The sequence below is a fragment of the Cydia strobilella genome, chromosome 2, assembly GCF_947568885.1.
Source record: "Cydia strobilella chromosome 2, ilCydStro3.1, whole genome shotgun sequence".
NCBI classification, from domain to species: Eukaryota; Metazoa; Arthropoda; class Insecta; order Lepidoptera; family Tortricidae; genus Cydia; species Cydia strobilella.
In genome coordinates, this window is record NC_086042.1 from 29,626,807 (window position 1) to 29,649,358 (window position 22,552).

The 22,552-nt window shown below is 36.9% G+C and overlaps 1 protein-coding gene and 11 non-coding genes across 12 annotated transcripts in view; 7 read left to right on the forward strand and 5 right to left on the reverse strand.

Annotated features, from left to right (window-relative positions):
* On the reverse strand, positions 1-72 carry Trnag-ucc (transfer RNA glycine (anticodon UCC)). The gene has a single exon. It is a non-coding gene; the product is annotated as a tRNA-Gly (tRNA).
* A 150-nt stretch (positions 73-222) lies between these two features.
* On the reverse strand, positions 223-294 carry Trnag-ucc (transfer RNA glycine (anticodon UCC)). The gene has a single exon. It is a non-coding gene; the product is annotated as a tRNA-Gly (tRNA).
* A 372-nt stretch (positions 295-666) lies between these two features.
* On the reverse strand, positions 667-738 carry Trnag-ucc (transfer RNA glycine (anticodon UCC)). Its single transcript has one exon. It is a non-coding gene; the product is annotated as a tRNA-Gly (tRNA).
* Positions 739-7,879: 7,141 nt separating this feature from the next.
* LOC134754801 (facilitated trehalose transporter Tret1-like) overlaps positions 7,880-22,552 on the forward strand; it is a 70,742-nt gene continuing 56,069 nt past the window's right edge. The window contains exon 1 of the mRNA XM_063691172.1: positions 7,880-8,225. The gene's annotated coding sequence lies outside the window, so the exon portion shown is untranslated. The remainder of the gene's footprint in view (positions 8,226-22,552) is intronic.
* Trnag-ucc (transfer RNA glycine (anticodon UCC)) lies at positions 13,521-13,592 on the forward strand. The gene has a single exon. It is a non-coding gene; the product is annotated as a tRNA-Gly (tRNA).
* Positions 13,724-13,795, forward strand: Trnag-ucc (transfer RNA glycine (anticodon UCC)). Its single transcript has one exon. It is a non-coding gene; the product is annotated as a tRNA-Gly (tRNA).
* Trnag-ucc (transfer RNA glycine (anticodon UCC)) lies at positions 13,927-13,998 on the forward strand. Its single transcript has one exon. It is a non-coding gene; the product is annotated as a tRNA-Gly (tRNA).
* Trnag-ucc (transfer RNA glycine (anticodon UCC)) lies at positions 14,130-14,201 on the forward strand. Its single transcript has one exon. It is a non-coding gene; the product is annotated as a tRNA-Gly (tRNA).
* Positions 14,333-14,404, forward strand: Trnag-ucc (transfer RNA glycine (anticodon UCC)). Its single transcript has one exon. It is a non-coding gene; the product is annotated as a tRNA-Gly (tRNA).
* Trnag-ucc (transfer RNA glycine (anticodon UCC)) lies at positions 14,536-14,607 on the forward strand. The gene has a single exon. It is a non-coding gene; the product is annotated as a tRNA-Gly (tRNA).
* Trnag-ucc (transfer RNA glycine (anticodon UCC)) lies at positions 16,403-16,474 on the reverse strand. The gene has a single exon. It is a non-coding gene; the product is annotated as a tRNA-Gly (tRNA).
* On the reverse strand, positions 16,606-16,677 carry Trnag-ucc (transfer RNA glycine (anticodon UCC)). The gene has a single exon. It is a non-coding gene; the product is annotated as a tRNA-Gly (tRNA).

The window sequence follows — 22,552 nt, forward strand, 5'->3', positions numbered from 1 at the left end:
TGCGTTGGCCGAGAATCGAAGTCGGATCAACTGCTTGGAAGGCAACTATGCTGACCATTACACCACCAACGCACCTGTTTTGTTGTACAGAAATACTTAGTACAATACTCTAGAATCAAGACATATCATATGTATAATATAAGAACGATAATATGACCTCTTTTTTCTCGTTAATTAACTTTAAATACCTGGTAATTATATGTAAAGAAAGTGAAAAAGATATGCGTTGGCCGAGAATCGAACTCGGATCAACTGCTTGGAAGGCAACTATGCTGACCATTACACCACCAACGCACCTGTTTTGTTGTACAGAAATACTTAGTACAATACTCTAGAATCAAGACATATCATATGTATAATATAAGAACGATAATATGACCTCTTATTTCTCGTTAATTAACTTTAAATACCTGGTAATTATATGTAAAGGAAGTGAAAAAGATATACGTTGGCCGAGAATCGAACTCGGATCAACTGCTTGGAAGGCAACTATGCTGACCATTACACCGCCAACGCACCTGTTTTGTTGTACAGAAATACTTAGTACAATACTCTAGAATCAAGACATATCATATGTATAATATAAGAACGATAATATGACCTCTTATTTCCCATTAATTAACTTTAAATACCTGGTAATTAACTGTAAAGGAAGTGAAAAAGATATGCGTTGGCCGAGAATCGAACTCGGATCAACTGCTTGGAAGGCAACTATGCTGACCATTACACCACCAACGCATCCGTTACTGCTCCTGAAATCAATATCAACATTAACCGAATATAAAATTCATCTTATTTGTTCAAGTGTTAATTTTAAGAGACTTGAAAATAAGCGAGTTCTCAATTAATGTTGTCTCAAGCAGAAACGTCTGCGAACGATGTTATTAAGCTTAAAAACAAATTAAAAGTGGAAAATTCACTGTCTTGGGTGGGACTTGAACCCACGACCACTGGATCGTCGCCCAGTGTGCTGCCTTCTGAGCTACTAAGACCGTTTTTTTTATACCACGTCGGTGGCAATCAAGCATACGGCCCGCCTGATGGTAAGCAGTTACCGTAGCCTATGGACGCCTGCAACACCGGAGATATTGATACACGCGCGTTGCCGACCCTTTAAAAACCTGTACACTCCTTTTTTGAAGAACCCTATACTGTAGCCCCTCGGGAAAACCTCGGCAGGGAGCTCATTCCACAGCCGAAGCGTACGCGGGAGGAAATTACTCTTAAACCGCACAGTACGCGACCATTTAGGTGCTAGGGTGTAAGGATGAACAACCTGCCGATGGCGAGCGGTGCGTATCCAATACAGCGAACATTTCCACCATATATGAGCTTTCTTAATGCGATTGAGCAAGTTCTCAATTCGTTAGGATCTTTCGTCTTCTGAATTTTCGGTTTCTCTAAGATTCAGGTTTCCTTTTTGATTAACAGGTTGTACTTTTCTGATGATAGCCATTAGGTCAAAATCTCATTAACTTTAATGATACCGAGGTAACTATTCAAATATTAAAGGCTCCCTATCGTAGTAGTCATGTAGATGGTAGATTGTTTAGATATGTTTTATATGTTAACTCGGAGGCCAATTTAAACTTATATCAAAATAATTTTGTTATCATCCGCGCGTGCATTTCTCTCTTACTTGTACCTTCATGTATGTATTGTCACAAGCGAGACCTACAGGAGATTGATAACAAATTGACATCAAAATGTAAATTCGAAATGCTCTTGGTGCGGAGAAGCACCGCGTGGCTATGAATTTATTACCTACGCAGCGTAATACGTAGGCGAATAACACGCGAACGCGAAGCGATGCGGCACTTGGTCCTTTGATTTGAATCAATCCGTTGATACCTACGTGGGCGACCTCGTTGAGAACGCGAACGCCGTGGGCCCACCGCGCCGCGCCGCGCCGCTTTGCCTCGCGTTCGTGAGTTGTTTGCTTTAGAGAGTTACGCAGCGTTAGAGAGTTGCTGCTGAAGACGATAAAATAATCAATGTATCTAAAAGCATCATCACCTCTCCAGGCCATATAAGGTTCATTTTGCGTGATGTAGTCTTACGTCAATTGGGAATAATAAAGGATATAAGGTATTGAACAGAATAATACAATGGTAATCTGCTTAAGAGGTAACTATGACTGAAATTAAATACTCATCACTCATTGGAAGTTACTGAGGGCCTACCGCGAACCACGTTGGACGTGTTGCCTCTATGTCGCACTTGTAAATTCGTACGTAAGTGTGACAGGGAGGCAATACGTCAAACGTGGTTCGCGGTAGACACTCTGAAGGGTCAATGAGATGAACTAATGTAATTACCTCATTCTCAAAGTATCCATCTAAGAAGGAACACAAGTGTTAAAAACTTTGTCTTATTCTGTTTTTATTTTAAAGTTTTTCAACGAAACTTTTTTATGTACTTATTTACTCGTACGAGTCATAAATTATTTAAAAAAAATGTAAAGCTGTGTAAACATGCAGCAATGCTGTGAACTGCAAATAAATTAATATGTGATAAAACAGAGGGCATGTCAAATTAATAAGGAAAACCAACACCAACAACATACCCAAGAATAGAAGTGCATCAAACAAGTACACAAGTGAAACTATTAGTGAAGTAAAAACTCAAAATGCAGCTATCAGTATCATCAGCACTTGAAGACAAATTTCATAACATAGTCGCGCGTGTGCACGACAGTGCGTTCTACTTCCTACTTGTCTTCTGGATCAGCACAACAATCCTCGCTATTGTGACCTTCATCTACGGCATCATCTCCTGGGCCCTCATCCCGAAGTGGAGAAGATTCCACAACTACGTCTTCCAGAACATGATCTTTAGTGGCTCCATGCATCTCCTCACGCCTTTCGCTCTAGCTGGTTTAGGAAACTGCTATTTATGTATCTTCTTCCAAACTGTATTTAACCATTGGCTAGTGACTGCCACTGCTATGTTCTACATTGATTTTGTTAAGATTTTCAATAACTCTGTTGAGTATAGATATTTAAAAGCTAATTTATTTGCTTGGATACTGCCCATTCTTGTAACGTTAATGATTATTCTGTTAAAACTTCATGGCTTGTATTTTGGAATAGCTACTTCATGTTTCAACTTTTTATTGTATTTAAGAGTGTTATTTGCATTGTATAAATCTGAGTCTGCTATTGTATCTACTATAAATACCAAGTTAAGATTAGCACTTATTGCTACTTTAGCGTTCTTGAGTACTGGTTTGGTCATTTACTTGCCAGTTCTCGTGATGATTTTGATTGACGATCATCAGCATAATGATTTAGGTGTGTGTGGCTATCTCGTTGTAAATTTGGTGTCAGTGACACTTATTTGTATTTACTTTTGGATGATGAAATATAATAGGGAAGCATGGAAGGAATTTGCAGATTTGAAGAAAGCTAGGACGATGAAAGAAGCAATTATGAAGCATTAAAATATATTACCTTTTGGACAAAATTTGTTGTTTCTGATTAATGGTTATATTATAGACAATATTTAAATCTAGTTTTAATATGATATCCATTAGTCTTTGACTTTATTTTTACAAAGACTATGTTGTATTAAAAACGACAATATTATAATTTTGATTTTAGTGATCAATTTAGTACCTCAGTCACTTAGGTAGGTAATTACCTAAGTAGGTCCAAAAATAAAACCTGTTAATACTTATAGCTTTGAATAATATTGCAACATGATATCTGAAGTGTGAGTTTCTCTGCTCTATCTGCTTTACCTACTCTGCCTTCTGATCCTAAAAAAACTTTCGATATTTTAATCCAAAAGCCCAGCAAAAAACCTCAAAATAATCCTGCTAAACATCAAACAAATTTAACTTAGAAAAAATAAACCTGCGTTAAATATTTCTAACATTAAACTATAGTTTATCCTGTTCAAGCAATGTCATGTCATTGTCATACTGCTCTTAATAACTTTTCCTTATTTTAGTCCAGAGCCGTTAACTGAGCAGAACTGACGTTAGAAACATAAAGTCAAACCCAACAAATACAAGGAAAATAAATTAGTATCCGCAAACAAGCTCAATCACAAAGAAAAACTTCACAAGGATAATTTTACAACAAAAAGGCGAAGTAATAAACCGTGACGCAAAAGAAAAAGAAAACAATTTGAAATCAGAAAGGTGAAGTTTGTGCTTGGAGTGTGAAAAAGTTATTTAACTACAACACGATACGGATAAGTAAAGAGATTTATATGTCACGAAGCATTTGGATTGGCAATTGGATATCACAGTTTACAAATAGGCTGACGATACGCACGATAAGACAGTTCAGAAACTTATGTGAATTCAAAAAGAATATTATGTACCTAACAAGTCATAAAATGTTAATTGTGTAGTGTGAAAACATTACGCAAGTGTTGGAAAGTGTAATAATTGTACATTTTGACTAAAATTTCTTAGCACCTTTTACCAGAGATGTACGGCTACAATAGAGTGTCTGGTTCAGTACATACGTATAGCGAGGTGGACCAGACGAATCCTTCAAGAAATGTGTGCCTACGACTGTGGTTTTGTATTTTAATTATCTTGTATGTAATAGTGACCGTTTTAGCTTTTGCCTGTTGTTTAATGGTTGCAATATCTTGGTTTTCTTAGTTTGTTCATAGGTAGGCATAGATTTAAGTATTTAAGTACTCGTTCACTGTTTGGGCTGTTCGATTGTGGAATGCTTTGCCGTTGGATATAAAATGCGCCAAATCCCTTCCCGTATTTAAAAATCTTTTAAAAATTCATTACCTCTCACTGGCTTAACTTGCCTTTATTTATATATGTATGTATGTATTTTATATATTTATTGTATCTCTCTTTTATATTCATGCTTAATTATGTGATGCTGTTCTATTAGTATTCTACGTAATCTCGTATCAGCACTACCCGTGAATTGTTGTAAGTTATTGATTTCCTGCTTCCCAAAGGTTGTCTGGAAGAGATCGCTTCTCTCTCTGAGCGATAAGATCGCCTGTTGTTACCTAATGTAATGTGTGTTCTTTATCTGTATTCTTTTTTCGTTATGTGATGCACAATAAAGAATATATTATTATTATTACTTAACCCAAAAACGCTACTTTGGTATTTTAATAGTTGGTATTGTTTACTAAACCTCTGATTGAAAGTCTGCGGCAAATTATCAAAATAGGAATGGGTTTACATATTTCTGAAAAAGTAAGAAATTGTTTATGGAACTAATATCATTATGTCTCGTTTTTAATCGAATTTAAGCTGTTGTGAGACATACTAACATTAAATAATTTCACTCACTTGTTTTTTTTTTTTTCAATTTATTTAGGTAAACAAACAATCACTACAAGGGAAACTTAAATATAGTAGTTTTAACACTATTTACAGTATGTGTGACCAACACCGTTCACCACTTAATAAATACAAAATTTTTGATTATTCGGAGCTTATATATATACAACTGGAGCTTGGCTCCGGGAGACATTGATAAATGAAAATATAAGTATTATTAATACATTATAAATTCATGAAGAAGATAAGAAAAAAGCTGTTGCAGTCTAAACCGTGAAATAGTTTTTAGTTTTATTTCATGTAAAACATGATATGCGGTGGTCAAGAATGGAAGTGGAATCAACTGCTTGGAAGGCAACTATGCTGACCTACCATTACACCACCAATACATCTGAAGCCAAGCTGCTGAATGTTTTGGTACTCACTGACGAAATCCATCCGAAATTATCCAGTATATACCTACACGCTTAGTTTTAATTTAATGTCACTTTTTTACACTGACAGATCAGTATCATATTGAAAACAGATCGAAGGACTTCCGGTATGAGCGCCATCTTCAACCAAAAAAGTCACTTGACACTGGAATTTTTATTTAAGTATGATGGTGGCAAGAAGGGATATTACATCATATAAAAGTCATCATAAATAACCATTTAGATAACCAGTTGTCTCCTGGGGAAAATATTCCCGCGAGATAGCCTCTGAAGGAATAAAGCGTCTAAAAACCACTTATCGTAGAAGGATCTTTTTTAGGGTTCCCAAATGGTTAAAACTTATATTACTAAGACTCCGCTGTCCGTCTGCCCGTCTGTCTGTCACCAGGCTGTATCTCATGAACCGTGATAGCTAGACAGTTGTCACAGATAATGTATTTCTGTTGCCGCTATAACAACAAATACTAAAAATTACGGAACCCTCGATGGGCGAGTCCTACTCGCACTTGTCCGGTTTTTTTATAGAATAAACCCGCCGACCTGCCTAGATATGAAAGTTAGAATGATTTTGGTGTGTGAGCCCTTAAATTTGTTTTAGCATTGATATGGAACGGCCTCCTAGCCTAATAGTCGGTGGTGACCCTGCCTACGAAGCGTCCATGGTTCAAATCCTGGTAAGGGCATTTTTTTGTGTTCCTGAGTTCTCTATATCTATATAATAATTGTCGTCTTGTACCCGCTTTTACTTTCTTTAATTTGAATGGGCAAAAAAAAATTGTACTTGTATTTTTTTGTATTTGATACTAAATTTATGAACCTCAAAGAACAAAGGATTTTTTATTTTATTTTATAAAATAATATTCTGACTCTAGGCTTTCAAAATAATAGCATTGTAACATTTGTAAAAGACTAGTTAAGGCACATCCATACAGAAACAAAAAGTCGTATCTCCATACAAATTCCAACGACATATTATTAATACGCCCTTTCGTCTTACGACAGTTTTGTTTTATAGGCCCGCCAGATGGCGCCTTGCAAAATGTACAAGTAGCTGCCAATATTAATTACGCAAATGCGTTCCTTCAAGTATTAATGTTTCATCGAATGCGAATGGGGCATGGAAATTAAAATAATTTGCAATAAAAAGTTTCTTGAAAATTGAATGTTCTTGTTACATTGAAATCTTAAGTAGGTTTAGGGAACCTATGCATAAGTATATTTCTAGTTTTTGTTTGCACTACCTTGACAATCGTCTTAATGATTGATAGATAAACCATTTATTCGTTTGCATATAGACAAATAAAATAGAAACAATCATCATCATCATCTCAGCCGCAAGACGTCCACTGCTGGACAAAGGCCTCCCCCAAGGATCTCCACAACGAAAGGTCATTCGCTGCCCTCAACTAACGGTTTCCCGTAACTTTAACGGTCCACTTAGTCTGGGGCCTTCCCACGCTGCATCTTCCGGTACCTGGTCGCCACTCGAGAACCTTTCTTCCCCATCGGCCATCGGTTCTGCGAGCAATGTGGCCCACTGCCACTTAAGTCTGGCAATTCTCTGAGCTATGTCGACAACTTTAGTTCTCCTGCGGATCTCATTTCTGATTCGATCACTGAAATAGAAACAATAACTATACCAAAATAAAAGTAAAATAAAGAACAAGAATTGATTGGTACATCTCACGCACGATTTTCACTGCATTTCGCACCAATCAGTGAGCGATTTTCAAGGTCGTATCAAAACCAGATTAAAACTGTAACAAATTATTAAATTAGAATCAGCCTCCTGGGCGAATAAAGAGAAAATATTTGTATTTAGGTATATAAACTATGTAGGTCATACTGAACAATGGTGGAAAATGGTGAAATGGTGAAAAAAATCTGCCGTCTCATACATTTCGGAGAATCAATGTTTTCTAATACAACAGCTGATTTTATTTTCGCAATTTCGGGGTTGGCCCCATAGTAAAAGTTGCTTTGTATGTATTCACCACTCAGAGTTTGGTCAGTGATAATAAAAGCACCCGCGAATTCAATTAAATTCGCGAATATAAAATAGATAATTTTCAAGAATTTTCGTTAGGGGCATTTCAAGTTTACGACGCACGCCGCACGCACATTTAATTAAAAGAACGCTTAGCGAAACGAAATGTGTGTCTTAAGGGGTTAATCTCTGCCTCCTCTACTCTATGCGCACCCCATTGAAGATGTAAATACATAAGTATAGGTAAACCCGCATAGGGGTAGGTTCAGTCGACGCGGCGCACGGCCGCTAACGGACGCAGGCCGTTGCTCACGTGAAAAAAAAAAAACATTTAATTTTTTTCTATCTCATCACATCCCTAAAAAAGTTTTTATCGGCCTGTGCTTGAAAAAAGCGGCGCAACTAATGTTACTTTTTTTGGCATAAATTTTTTAAACGCAGTTTCTTTTCATTATTCTTTTGTTCATCATTAGGTCGTGTGGTGAAATGTGAAAGTCAATTTGTTATGCCTTGGATGTGGCGATAGTCTGTAAGTTTGTAGAAATCGATATCTAGCCGCTACCGGCTACATGCCCAGACAGTGCGCTTCGTTTCATTTCGAATATAAAGATCATATCTGGATGACGGAGAATTTAATATCCGATATACAGATTCTGTCCCATGTAGCTTTAGTTTATTTTGACTGTCAATATTTTTCATTGCTTTATGAAGTTCAAAATCTTCTTTGGTTACCCATATTTTCTTACCTTATTTATTTATTTACCCGCTACGCTTACCAGTTCACTTTAATCTTAATAAGAATCAGCTTAAAGTATAATCATTCTCATAACACTGCACTCAAAATTTACTAAATATACTTTTAATTCCTTGGCAATAGAGACACACGTGTCGCATGTGAGCTGTTACATGGAAAATTCTATGATACTTTTACTTGGTAAATGTTTCGGTTATTATTATTTTGATAATTTATTTCAAATTTGAACGCTGCCGAAAAATTTGACTGAATGCGTAAAGAGAGAATGTTACAAAATAAATAACATTGAAGTCTGAACTGTCTTCAATATAATATATTATTAGCAAAATAATTTGACTATCACGATATGTCTATATTACTGCATAATCTGGTTGCTCCAGATTTTTGCTAATGAGACCGAATTTCATGTGGCTGCCTGCTATCTTTGCGGTCGATTTTAGCGGTTTTAAAGAGCACTTTTGAGTGAGCTCGCAATCTCTGATACCGAGTAGAAATAACCTAATATTGCCCTAAAAAAGTGGGGGTACTGTTTTTTAAAAAGGGCCCCGTTACAAGATGGAACACCAATTATGACATTGAGTGATCTCAAGTGCTTCCGATCCCACTTACCAAGGCGAAACACGACTGGTCTTAATTGTCGGCCCATCTGGCTCAAGTTATTAACGTTGTAGCTATCACGATTATACTGAACTCAAAATAAAAAATAAACCTATACTAAACTATTTCACCTTTTAGAAACTTTAAGTGGGCACATATTTGCTGGCATTAGTGACATTAAATTTCATGTTTACCTACCTATGAAACTTAGATTTAAATCGAGAGGTTTAGTTTAGGATACTTCCACGGAACTAAATTACATATTAGTAATATTTTTAGGTGAAGTAAATTTTGAATCTGTCGATATTGACATTGGTTAACAACCGAAATTCTTAATGTATCTGCTATTTTATTTGGTTATTAAAAAACAGTGGAACACACACCACTATTTTACATGACACTGGTTTGATCACATGAGACTTTAATGCAAGAATTCATTTGGAACAATCATCATTTTCGTTTAAATTTTAAGAATTAGACTTGTCGGTGGAGCGATTTCTATTATGTCGATCCTCTGCCTTCTTCTTGACAGCCTGATACATGACGTTGAGTTGTTACTTTACTTGATTCATGTACGTTCTCCTTGGTCTTCCCTTCTTCCTATTTCCTTTAACTCTCCCTTATATAATGTTTTTGATAAATTCGTCGTGTCGTAGCAGGTGTCCAAGCATCTTTCCTCTTCTGTTCTCTATGATTCTTAACAAACTTTTCTTCTCTCCTACTGAACGTTTCCTCTTCGTTCGTTTGGGACAATAGACGTAGAAAAACAAAAGTTTGTTGTGTACTGTTCCTGGGTTAAGTCAACTAATCTGTTAATAAGTTTAAACGTTTAAGTAGACGCAGCAACAATCGCTTTCAAATCGTCTGTTACAAATATAATTTTAAGCTAGGAGAAATTACGATCTACTTATAAATTATATCAACTAAAAGTAAACCTAACAAAAACATAAATATCCCTAAAACCTACCTTCTAAGCCTAGGCCCCTCGGCAAGGTGCCCATCACGCAGGCAGCGTTCCCGCACTGTATAGCGATGGCAATCCTTTGCGCGAGTCCCCTGTAGCCTCCCTTTACCGCTTTCCAGCTCTTTAAGGAGCCCACGCGCTCCTCTACCCCACGGCCCGAGTGCCTCGACGCCAAAAGCTACGGTATTTGTAGGCCTTAATCAGCTCTCGGGCGCCCGTTGCTTCCCCGGCATTTCTGCTGGTCGCTTAAATGTAGGACACTGCCAACGTGTCGGTGCAGGTAGCGTCCCACACCAGCGCGCGGCCCATTCTCCACGGGATTAACGTCATCCCGTCCGGGCGCTTGCCATCGTCCCACGCGATCTGGGATTCCAGAGCTGATGCGGGGACGCTGGCACTGACTACAGCCCTTCTAAATCGTTGAGGGAGGCGTGGCGAGACAGGCGGCCGGCGCCCGAGGAGCAGGAAAGGCCGTGGTGGCCAAGCCGGTCCACAAGAAGCAAAGGTGTGGTCTGTGCATATCCCGATTCCAAGCCAGAGACCGACGGCTATGCGCAAGATACCAGGGTCAATTAAAGTACCCGCGTTGGGCGAGGGATAGGCATGAAGCCAGTGACCCGATTCCGGCTAAGAGCCTCGCGAGGTTTTTGGCTGACGATGTGGCCACGAGAGAGTTCAGGGTGGCAACGGGGGCTATATGTGTCCCATGCTCTTTGTTGTTTGTGTTTGGATGGCAAGCTTGGGCTCGGTCCAGCCAGTCAAGCATTCGTGGCCTGATGACGCGATCGCGCAGTTTTCGCCTTACTTCGCTAGTTATCAGAGCAATTTCTAGATAGTAGAAGTATTTTTCTTAAAGCATAAAGCATACTGGAGCTGATTTCTACTTATGAATAAAATCGGCTTATGACTAAAACTACCCCTGCCGCCGTGTCCATAACTTCCGACAGCACACAAGACAAATAGAATTTAAATCCGTTTGACCCATTTCTACAGGATTATAAAGTCTTAAGTCCTTCCGACCCACAGAACACAGTTAAGCCTTTGCTTTATTGCGTGTAGAATTCTACTCTGCCCCACCCATAACAACCGTAACCAACATTGAAAACCAGTTTGAATTTGGAAGTTGTTGCAAGAGAGTTGCGGCTGTTATGCTTGGTGGAGTAGCATTTTGCTAGTAGTATTTAGGTCAAACGCAGATTCAGTTTCTAACTTTTGACTTTCCTATCTAAATATAACTACGAGTAAAAACAGTAAAAACCCGTTTTTGGTTAAAATGGGTATTCCCTAGTTAAAACTAGTTTTCCGTAAAGAAAACTAGTTTCAACTGTGATTTTTCAATCAAAATTAGTTCTCATAAAATCCCTTGGTCCCTCTCGAACCAAAACCTTAAAAGGTTAGATGGCTTTTCTTGATATAAAAATATCACGAAAACATGTCTAATTATTACACCAGAATAATTTTAGTATAAAATAGCTAGTGGTATTGCCAAGAGCAAAAATTTAAAGCGAAGTTAGATATAAGGTACAAACCCGCGACGGCCATCTTCCGTCGCAAGTTTCGCACGGCGCGCCAGCTTTTCTTTCCTTCTAATTTACGCCCCCTTGTAACATATAAACAACACTCCGATATACTCGGTGCTTATACCTAATTCAAATTCTGCAATGCAACACAACACGAAGCATGCATCTACATCGTTTGGCAATTTCCCGTACATTTGTGGTGTTCCGAGTTTCAGACGTGTCCCAGGTGGCGGGAGCTGCGAAATGTGTGCCATATTGTGAATTTGTGTGCAGTGTGCACAGATTATGAAATAGACATAGGGGATTTTAAATTCAATATCTGTAGATGACATAGACATAGTATATATAAGTAGTTATAGACGCACTACAGAGCGACCGGGGGTAAGAGAAAGAATATTCATATAAAATTTGGGCAGCATAGGATTTTCTCTCTTTCACTCTTATAAATTTCGGTATTTCGCCATCGCCTCCTACCTATGAGGCCACTCGGTCGGTGATAAGGACAAAGCATGGCACTATTTTCTCTTTCTTTTTATAGGAATCGCAATAAGACTATCTTTCTCTATCAAAGAGTGTCAGGCCCTTGGTAGATGATGTTGATGATCTGTAGTCTGACAAACCAATTTTGTCCTAAAAGGCGGCATACAAATTATGAATTTTGTGAATTTTCCTAATGACAATTTTTCTTTAAGACTCACACGAACCCCCTGCCAAAAAACCGCTCCCATACAATCGAAATTACGCTCTCATTTTAAAACAAAATTCTTAAATGATAATGAAACATGGAATAATCATTTACGTAACATAGGTATATCAATGTCTACTGCTAGTTTTTGTTGGTAAAATTGTTATACAAAGAAAATAAGTAAGTATATCTAACACAGTATAGTCAATGTATTAAATATCGACACGGAAAAAGCACTAGAAATATGTAAAAAAAAAAAAATTAAGTGTTTATTTTTCATTAGGAACAAGAATCTTATGTACAGTCAGCTGCAGAAAAAAGGTACCCCACGTCCATACCAATTTACAGAACTTTAAAGAAGAGAAAAGGCACCCTTTCTCTGCAGCTGACTGTACATATTTCTGGTGCTTTAACTTAATGCATGGGCAATAAGGTGGTGTATACATATTTTTGGCACTTTGTCCATGTCGATATTTAATACCTTGACTGTACCATCGCCCACTGTTAACTGACAGTACGTAAACCCTATTACGAAAGGCATAACGTTCACCGTTCACCGATAGACAGTTGATAGTGTTGCTGTATGTTCTGATCATTGTATAGTCTACCAATAGTGGATCGGCAAAAGTTTGGCTGTCCCAGGTGGCAGGCGCTGCGAAATGTCTACCAGGTTGTGAGCAGCTTATGTGCATAGATTATGAAATGTGACGTTTTCAACCAAAATGTACCACATTGTCGCTTGTTGATAAGGTTGATTTCTAATTGAAGCTTTATGGAAATAGCGCCTTACTGACAAGCGACAATAAGTACCCTTTTGGTTGAAAATGGCACAAATAGTCTTGAGGGGATTTTAAAAATTAATATCTGTAGAGACAAACCTATCGTAGAGAGAAGTATCATAAAGTACTTTTCATAGATATCTCTAAAAAGAACTTTAGCATTTAGTATCTAGACTTGGGTCTCAAATAAGTTGAAAAGAACACGAGTTTCGACTTAATTATAAGACTGAAAAACTGAGCCGAGTCTTAAAGCAGAAGACTCAAATGACTCTAGTCTTAACTATACATAATATATGACTTTATTATGATTATGATAATAAAAATTTATCTATCTATCTAAATGCATCCTCATCTGTTACAGGGGAATCAGAAATATAATCAGCTCGAGTTATAAATATAATTTTAAATGTAAATATCCAAACCTTGACACGGGTCTGCAGTCTTTGTTATATTCTCAGCTGAGCAAATAATCTGCAGAATGAATGAATTATCGTATAATGACAAAATTAGAAGACTTACACAGATGCGTTGGTGGTGTAATGGTCAGCATAGTTGCCTTCCAAGCAGTTGATCCGAGTTCGATTCTCGGCCAACGCATATCTTTTTCACTTCCTATACATATAATTACCAGGTATTTATAGTTAATTAATGCGTCACATTATCGTTCTTATTACATAAGTTCAGATTCTTTAATATTGTATTAAGTATTTCTGAATAACAAAACAGATGCGTTGGTGGTGTAATGGTCAGCATAGTTGCCTTCCAAGCAGTTGATCCGAGTTCGATTCTCGGCCAACGCATATATTTTTCACTTCCTTTAATTATAATTACCAGGTATTTATAGTTAATTGATGCGTCACATTATAGTTCTTATTACATAAGTTCAGATTCTTCAATATTGTATTAAGTATTTCTGAATAACAAAACAGATGCGTTGGTGGTGTAATGGTCAGCATAGTTGCCTTCCAAGCAGTTGATCCGAGTTCGATTCTCGGCCAACGCATATATTTTTCACTTCCTTTAATTATAATTACCAGGTATTTATAGTTAATTGATGCGTCACATTATAGTTCTTATTACATAAGCTCAGATTCTAGAATATTGTATTAAGTATTTCTGAACAACAAAACAGATGCGTTGGTGGTGTAATGGTCAGCATAGTTGCCTTCCAAGCAGTTGATCCGAGTTCGATTCTCGGCCAACGCATATCTTTTTCACTTCCATTACATATAATTACCAGGTATTTAAAGTTTATTAATGCGTCACATTATCGTTCTTATTACATAAGTTCAGATTCTAGAATATTGTATTAAGTATTTCTGAACAACAAAACAGGTGCGTTGGTGGTGTAATGGTCAGCATAGTTGCCTTCCAAGCAGTTGATCCGAGTTCGATTCTCGGCCAACGCATATCTTTTTCACTTCCATTACATATAATTACCAGGTATTTAAAGTTTATTAATGCGTCACATTATCGTTCTTATTACATAAGTTCAGATTCTAGAATATTGTATTAAGTATTTCTGAACAACAAAACAGGTGCGTTGGTGGTGTAATGGTCAGCATAGTTGCCTTCCAAGCAGTTGATCCGAGTTCGATTCTCGGCCAACGCATATATTTTTATACGACTCCGCGTAAGCAAAAGAAAGGGGTAGCTATTAGCTACCAATCTACCTAGCTATTTTGTCTTTAAATCCGTCTTCTAAAATGTATGTAAGTTATTACATGTTCAGTATTATTTTTTAGGTCACCAGATTAATGTATTTCAATATTATTAAGAACAGTGAAAATTAAATTCATGCATTAAATTAAACTAACACATTCGTACATAATGTAATTTATTTCGAAGTTTCAAGTATCAGTTCATACAAGGTTCATACCTAATCGTTTATAAAAAAATCTCAAAATCAACGGTCCCCTCTTAAATATACGCACATTGAAGCCTCCTTTCAAATGACGATCTCATTATTATAAGCGCGATTTATGAAATGAAATAATTCATTAAATCCGCAACAAACCGCTCAATTATCAGCCGATTGTTAAAACGTCCGATTCTCGCGGGCAAATAACGATATTACGGAACAATGGAGGGAACAGTAAATGCGTTTGATTCAATCCAGTGTTGCTAACTCTGATTTACAAAAGTTGCCAGACGACTGAAGTTGCTAATTGGAACAATTTTTATGTGTTACTATAAACTTTATCTTCTTTTTGGACTTCTTCAGCTACTAAAAGTTACAAGAAAACTTGTTATGTTGTTAGGTATATTTTGAGTCGTCAAAAGTCTAAATTTAGCTACAAAGTGGCTGTAAATTAATTATACCGACTTTGCTTCAAGTGTCATGTTACTACCTACAACGTTTGAAACACGCTGTCGGTCCAATTCATCTCGCAGGCAAATAACGATATTACGGAACAATGGGAAATTGGCGCGAGAAGTAATTGCGTTTGAAATGTTTGAATGCTTCACGGCCTGATTCGAATTATAAGATATAACTAACTTTATAACTTTGCTATAGATACGACCAAACAAAGCTGCAAAACCAAGTGGTCACGATCCTCAGTAATGAGGGACCGACAAAGAAGAAGAAAGATATATCTGTAAAAATTATATCCCGCGCACATATTAATGTGGTTCAGTAAGGGGGCGGACTGAAAATCAGCGCTGTGCGATCAATTCCTGGTGAAGTGGTTGGCGCAGCATATGCTGAGCCCGCTCCTTTTGTCGCGCATGCCAATTTTTTATGTTATTTGTTTCCTGTAATTTCTCTTTTGTTGTGTGGCAATAAATGTTTTCTTATTCTTATTCTTAAGATACGTCATGGATTGTGACGTTTCTTCAAAAAAAAAGTCACTTTTGACATTGACATATCCGATCCATAATGTATCTAGTAAATTTTTGACGTACCTATCTTAAAAATATTGTCTTATTTATGTTTGTATGTGGGTATTTTTGCTGTAGCTTTTCTTCAGTCACCCGTTGACCACGAACGCTGTAAAGGGTTCGAAACGTCGGGATGTATTATAAATTCAATATACGCGATATAATCCGTTTTCATAGTTTTATTTCGTACCTATCTTAAAGTTCGAATCAGGCCGTCATTCAGTGTTGCTCACTTTAATTTTCATTTTCTAGACAAATGTCCCAAAGGTTGTTTCGTGTATAGGGAAAATTTTATAGGTTGCTAAAATATATGGAAAAATGTTCATAAATTATTGATGCAAGATGAAAATTATGATAATTTTAGCAATTTAAATTTACAATTTCATCACGTTGTAAATTCAACGTATCTGTTCGATTGTACAGAATTATTAATAAAAATAATTCATACGCACACATACGTCATAATTTTCAGTTTACAGTCTTTAAATTCCTGTTCATTAAAAGTGAAGAACATGAAAAAGATTTGCGTTGGCCGAGAATCGAACTCGGATCAACTGCTTGGAAGGCAACTATGCTGACCATTACACCACCAACGCATCTGTCTTGCTGTCCAGAAATACTTAATACAATATTCAAGAATCTGAACTTATGTAATAAGAACGATAATATGACGCATTAATTAACTTTAAATACCTGGTAATTATATGTAAAGGAAGTGAAAAAGATATGCGTTGGCCGAGAATCGAACTCGGATCAACTGCTTGGAAGGCAACTATGCTGACCATTACACCACCAACGCACCTGTCTAAATCATCCAATTTTCTTAATGCTAAAATATATCATTCACTCCTAAAATTATTTGTTCAGCTGTAAAGTATAACAAAGAGGACAGACCCGTGTCAAGGTTTGGACAATTTAATTTAAAAGTAAAATGATAAAGACATTAATTTTAGCATCAACCAACGATTGTGAAATTGTAATCGGAGTAAAGCAGGTTACGTTTGTGTTTCTTATTTAAGGTACCGTTCGAATTCAGACTGCGTCGGCATTGCTGCTGCAATGCGGCACAACATTGCTGCCGCAAATGTGTCAAATATCTGGACATCAACAAAATAATGTATGAAAACAAGTTGCAGAAACTAGTGTACAATGGCGTACGGGTATTAAACGAGAAATTGTATTAAATGTGTCTACCAACCCGTCCCAGGTTTACAAATTATACACCAATACCTTCCTTATGAATTATTCTATTGATAAGTGAAAACCGCATGAAAAACCATGAAAACGGATTATATCGCGTATATTGAATTTATAATACATCCCGACGTTTCGAACTCTTTACAGCGTTCGTGGTCAACGGGTGACTAATCCGTTTTCATAGTTTTATTTCATGAGTAACTATCGCGGTAACCGAAGACAATATTACGCATGAAAAACCGTTCAGTAGTTTTTGAGTTTATTGCGAACATACAGACATCATATACAGACGCGGCGGGGAACTTAGTTTTATAAGGTGTAGTGATTTTATTACGGATTCTACTATATTTAATTACTATCATATCTTAAAGATATGATATGAATTACTATCATATCTTAAAGATATGATAGTAATCTAGATGATATGATATAATAGTATGTGTCTAGATTATCTTATTTAATTTTAAAGAAACAGAATATTCAGACAGGAGCCCGCAATTTCATTAAGCTGGCTTTGTATACATAAGCAAAAGGTCGTTTGCCATAAGGACGCTGTGACAGGTTATTCGTAACAGGCAAATTTCGTCCTAATAGTAAGCGACAATGTGGTACCTTTTGCTTGAAAACTTCACAATTACAGTCTATCTTTTACCCCAAAAATCTCCGGCGCAAGGTAATATATATTTTAATTCTCAGACCACTTTATTCCATAATCTCTGAGCACATAAACCGAGCTTACAGTGTGGGAGACATTTTCCAGCGCCACCTGGTGCTCGTTTTCTCGAACTTCGCAAATCCACCGCTAATGCACGGGAAATTGGTAAACGATGTAGAATGTAAATGTTGAAGAAAATTGAGCTACTCGTACAAATAATGTTCAAGAATATTTTTCTTACTTGCACGTTTTTAACAAAATATCATTAAAAATTAAAACTACTACAATTATTGAACTAAAAATGTATATTGTTCTAAATGCATATAAGTCAGTTAGCCAGTCAGCAGTCGGTGTCATGTCACCATATTTAGAGGTTAGATTAGAAGCCCTGACATAAAAATATAAAAATTATATTTAACTAACATAAAAATATAAAAATGGGCATGTGATGCGGAGGGATGAAAGTCATGTGACGAGAAAGGTATTAAGAATGAATGTGGAGGGAAGTACGAGGAGAGGAAAACCGAGGAAAAGGTGGATGGACTGTGTGAAAGATGATATGAAACTAACGCAAGTGAATGATGAGATGACGGGTGACAGAGGGGTATGGAAGAAAAAGACATGCTGCGCCCCCAAGTGAATGGGACAAGGGCAAGCGAATGATGATTTATTTTTATTTTACTTTTAATAAATTTTATACTCGAATATAAAAAATAGCTCCTAACTTCCCAGGGGCTGTTAACAATCTTGAGATTAATGTTACTTAAGCAGTTTTTTTAAGAAAAACTGTTTGTTTTAGCAAAGTTAGATATAACTCCGTAATAGATGGATACAGTCTAAGGAAAAAACGTGCCTCGAAAATCAAGAAAATTTGATTCTCAATCAGATGGCGCCACTACCTTTGGCCTACTCTCGTATAGACGGCGCTGACGGTTTCGTTTGTTATTTAACAATTTTAACGCATATCAGTGAAAGAACATGGATCAAAATCATAAAAATAATTAACGCAAATAAAAAAAAATCATTTATCCATATTTAAATACATTTTATCGTATTTTTATAAATCTTCATTTTTAGTTTTAAAGTGTGTCGATAGATGGCAGTGAATTTACTGTGGTTACAAAATTTACTATGACAGTACCGCTCTATCTTATTATATCCTCTTTGGTTTTAGTAAAGGAAAAAAAAATGTTAATATTCATTTTATTTAAAAAACCGTGGCCGTACTCGATACACGATTGAACGAAATTGGTTCGATAGAAAATAATTGCTAAGATTGGTCTTAAAATCACCAGTAAACGGTTTTTGTCTTTATTTGACGCACAAGGGTCTGCCGTGGGTCTGCCATTAAAATCATAATTTCAAAACATTCACACCTAAACCGCTAACGAGTAATAATTACACAAATAATCCACTTTTTTATTCCAATGGTTTTCTTATTATTCCCTTGCCTATTAGGCCCAGTAAGCCAGTAACATGCGACAGTGCCATAGACATATATACAAGTAGTTTATAGACATGAAACCGAGCGACCAATCTTTTTTCTCTTTCACTCTTATAAATTTCGGTATTTCGCCATCGCCTCCTTGCTTTGATGCCATAAACCGACCATGAAAAAATGCCCGGTCGGTGATAAAGACAAAGCACGGCACTATTTTCTCTTTCCTCTTATAGGAATCGCAAAAAGACTATCTTTCTCTATCAAAGAGTGTCAGGCCCTTGGATAGTGCTATCTCATTTACTCCGATACAAAAGACATACGAGCTTTAGGTATTGACAGCCTTTTCCTAATATCCTCAAACGTTGATATTATGGATGGTATAGAAAGGATGCCAATCTCTTATGGCAGAATTGTTGCAAAAGTGACCGCTTTCAGCTTTAAATAATAGTTCCTTATCTCTCCGGTGGCGCTAGTTAGGCTCTGGGACATGAGTATAACATGAACCATATAAGGCAACAAATAACCCGACCAAATTACGTAGGTTATTTTTGGTAGTATTTCGGTGTATGGTGGCGCCGCCTAATTACTGTTTTTTGATGGACACTTTTCATACATAGAGATTTGGCTCCTTTATATAGTCTCCATGGTTGATATGTTTTACCTAACAGGCGCCATCTTTAAATAGAATTGGAAAATTTTCTGTATAACCCTTTTCTCGAGCTAAGAGAATGTTTAATTAATAACCTTTGACCTTTAAACTTCAAATTTGTAATCTTGGAGCGAAGTTTCGACTTCCAATGCGAAGTTGGGGAAATTCTGCAGATTAGTCAGAACTGTGGGCATCTATCAGCCGTCATGTACACCGGCCGCTTTATAATTGTGACTGGCGGTTCCCTGAGCCAGAAGGCGAAAAATCTCCTTATATGATCATGTTTTTCTAAGAGGCGTTGATATTCGTAGACGTGGAAAAAATATATGTAGTTCTTGACTATATTATCTTTAACAACATAGCTTCCGATACACGAATTATGACACTTCGCTCGATACAATTAATTCCCAAAGTAACCTCTAACTCGGACTTTTAATCCTACTTTACTCGGTTATTTATTATGTGATACTTTAAACAAAAAAAGAAGAAAAAACAATCTTAACATAAATAGTAATTTCATAGCTTTAGAATTTCGATGTTGTAAGGTAACGTTTTTAAAATAAATAAAAACCGACAAAATTCGAACAAAATTGACACTTGGCACGTATGTTCTTTCCCGTTCTTTCTTGAGAAATGTGACAAAGACAGCGGCAAACCGATGGAACAGCCTTAAGATAGTTCAATTAGTTTAATGTGCCTGGTATTTACAATGATTTACTGAAATGCTATGAAATCCCTATTAATACCCCACAAACGTATCTAAACCCTATTGACATTACATGAATCACTCATAGACCGCGGGCCAGGAGCATATATATATGTGTCGTTTTCAATCAAAAGGTACCACATTGTCGCTTGCCATAAGGACGCTCTGACAGGTTTTTCGTATAAAGATACAAGCAATTTTCGTCATTATGTTAAGCGACAATGTGGTACCTTTTGATTGAAAACGTCACATATCATCAGTCATCGCTTCCCGGCTGATACTGTGTCAGCTGATAGTTTAGATGATATCATGAATTTAAAAAATAATCAGCCGGTTGTATCGCGGTTGAAACACCGTCAGCTGGTCACATGAACATGTTTTTTTTGTATACTTACTGCGACAATAAATGACTTTTATTATAATTATTATTTTTAAAGAAAATTCTTTTCATAGCCTCCCGTTTGATACTTTGTCAGATGGTGACTGAGCATGTAAAAAAAGTTTTTTTTTTTCAGTTATCGCCTCCCGATTGATATTGTCCCAGATAATAGTTGTTATTGTATTTAAAATATCATCTATGCTATGCTTATGTTGCCTCCCACTGACTATGACTATCAGTTCAACAAAAAATTGACAGTTCCGAACAACTGACAGGCCGATATCGTCCGGCGGACTGATAGTTAGTGGGCCCCCTTTCTCCCATTTTATAGCAATCGGAATCCGGCACATATCCGGCACATCCGGCTCTTAATCCGGGTCGAGCCGCTGAAGAATTAACTGTGATCTGATTGCTGGGGATTAAATTGATTGATCAGTATAGTGGATATCGAGCGGAATGGACGTTTATGGCTTCGGGCTTTTGAGTCAGTCCTGTGCCGTGTTCCTGTACAGTAAGTGCCCAAACAGGCGGTTCCCTGAGCCAGAAAGCGAAAAATCTCCTTATACGTATGATGATGTTTTTCTAAGAGGCGTTGATATTCGTAGACGTGGAAAAAATATTTGTAGTTCTTGACTATATACGTAGTCAGGCCGCGGGGGCGCGCCCGGGCGCCGTCTTTAGCGGTCACGCATACTACAACAAGCATTATGCCTACACATACGCACACAAACGAATATTATCGGTCCGACAGCTGACGGGGGGCTCCGACATGGCAGAATTTATCGGAAGCGCTCCGATATCGGATGTCGGAAGGCGCCTATAACAAAAATAGCTGCAGAAGAGTGCCATTGGCATAAACTCCGCCTTTTTTGCGCTATTTTTAGTTTTTTAGTAAAAATGATATATTAAATGCATAAATAAATACAGATAAATACATATATCTTACATTTTACTTCCTTTCGACATTCGATATCGGAAGAAGGGCCTGTTTACATGGCCGTAGCACTTCTATTTTATTACAAAATATGCTTGAATGGAGCTACGGAAAACATTTCACCATTAAAATTCAGCCGTTTGTTTTATTGTCCGGAATGGAAGCCGGGGGCGACTTTTATCCGTATTTACGAACAGGCCCAGTTTCCAGTTTCAGGTCACGGCTTCGGTGACGTTTCAGGGGTGTTCGAGATTTCAGTGATATAGTCTGGCAAGCCTGCTTTGTCAGTAGAAATAGGTAAAGTAAGTAGGTAGGTGCGAAGAATCTCCAATAAAAATATTATATTATCTACTGAAAAGCCTACTGCCAGAGTAATATGTACATTACCGCTCATAACTACTTAAGTACTCGTAATTTTTTTCCATACAATTGTATACAAAATCGACTTTCAGAATTATACCGCTAAGTCGCAGTCAAGTTTTTTGCGCAGTTTACTTTTTTAATTTAACAGACATATCGAGCTTCAAAATGTGCAGAATATTCGTGTACATTGCCTATTTACCAAATGGCAAGGGTAAAAAAATCCATAAATCGTTTTCCAGTACAAAATCGTTTTATTTTGTATGAACTAGTACATAAGGGTTTTTTAAATCGTTGCATAAAGTAAACTCGAAATTTTAAAGGATGTCTTTGGAAACAATTTGAGGCTCAAT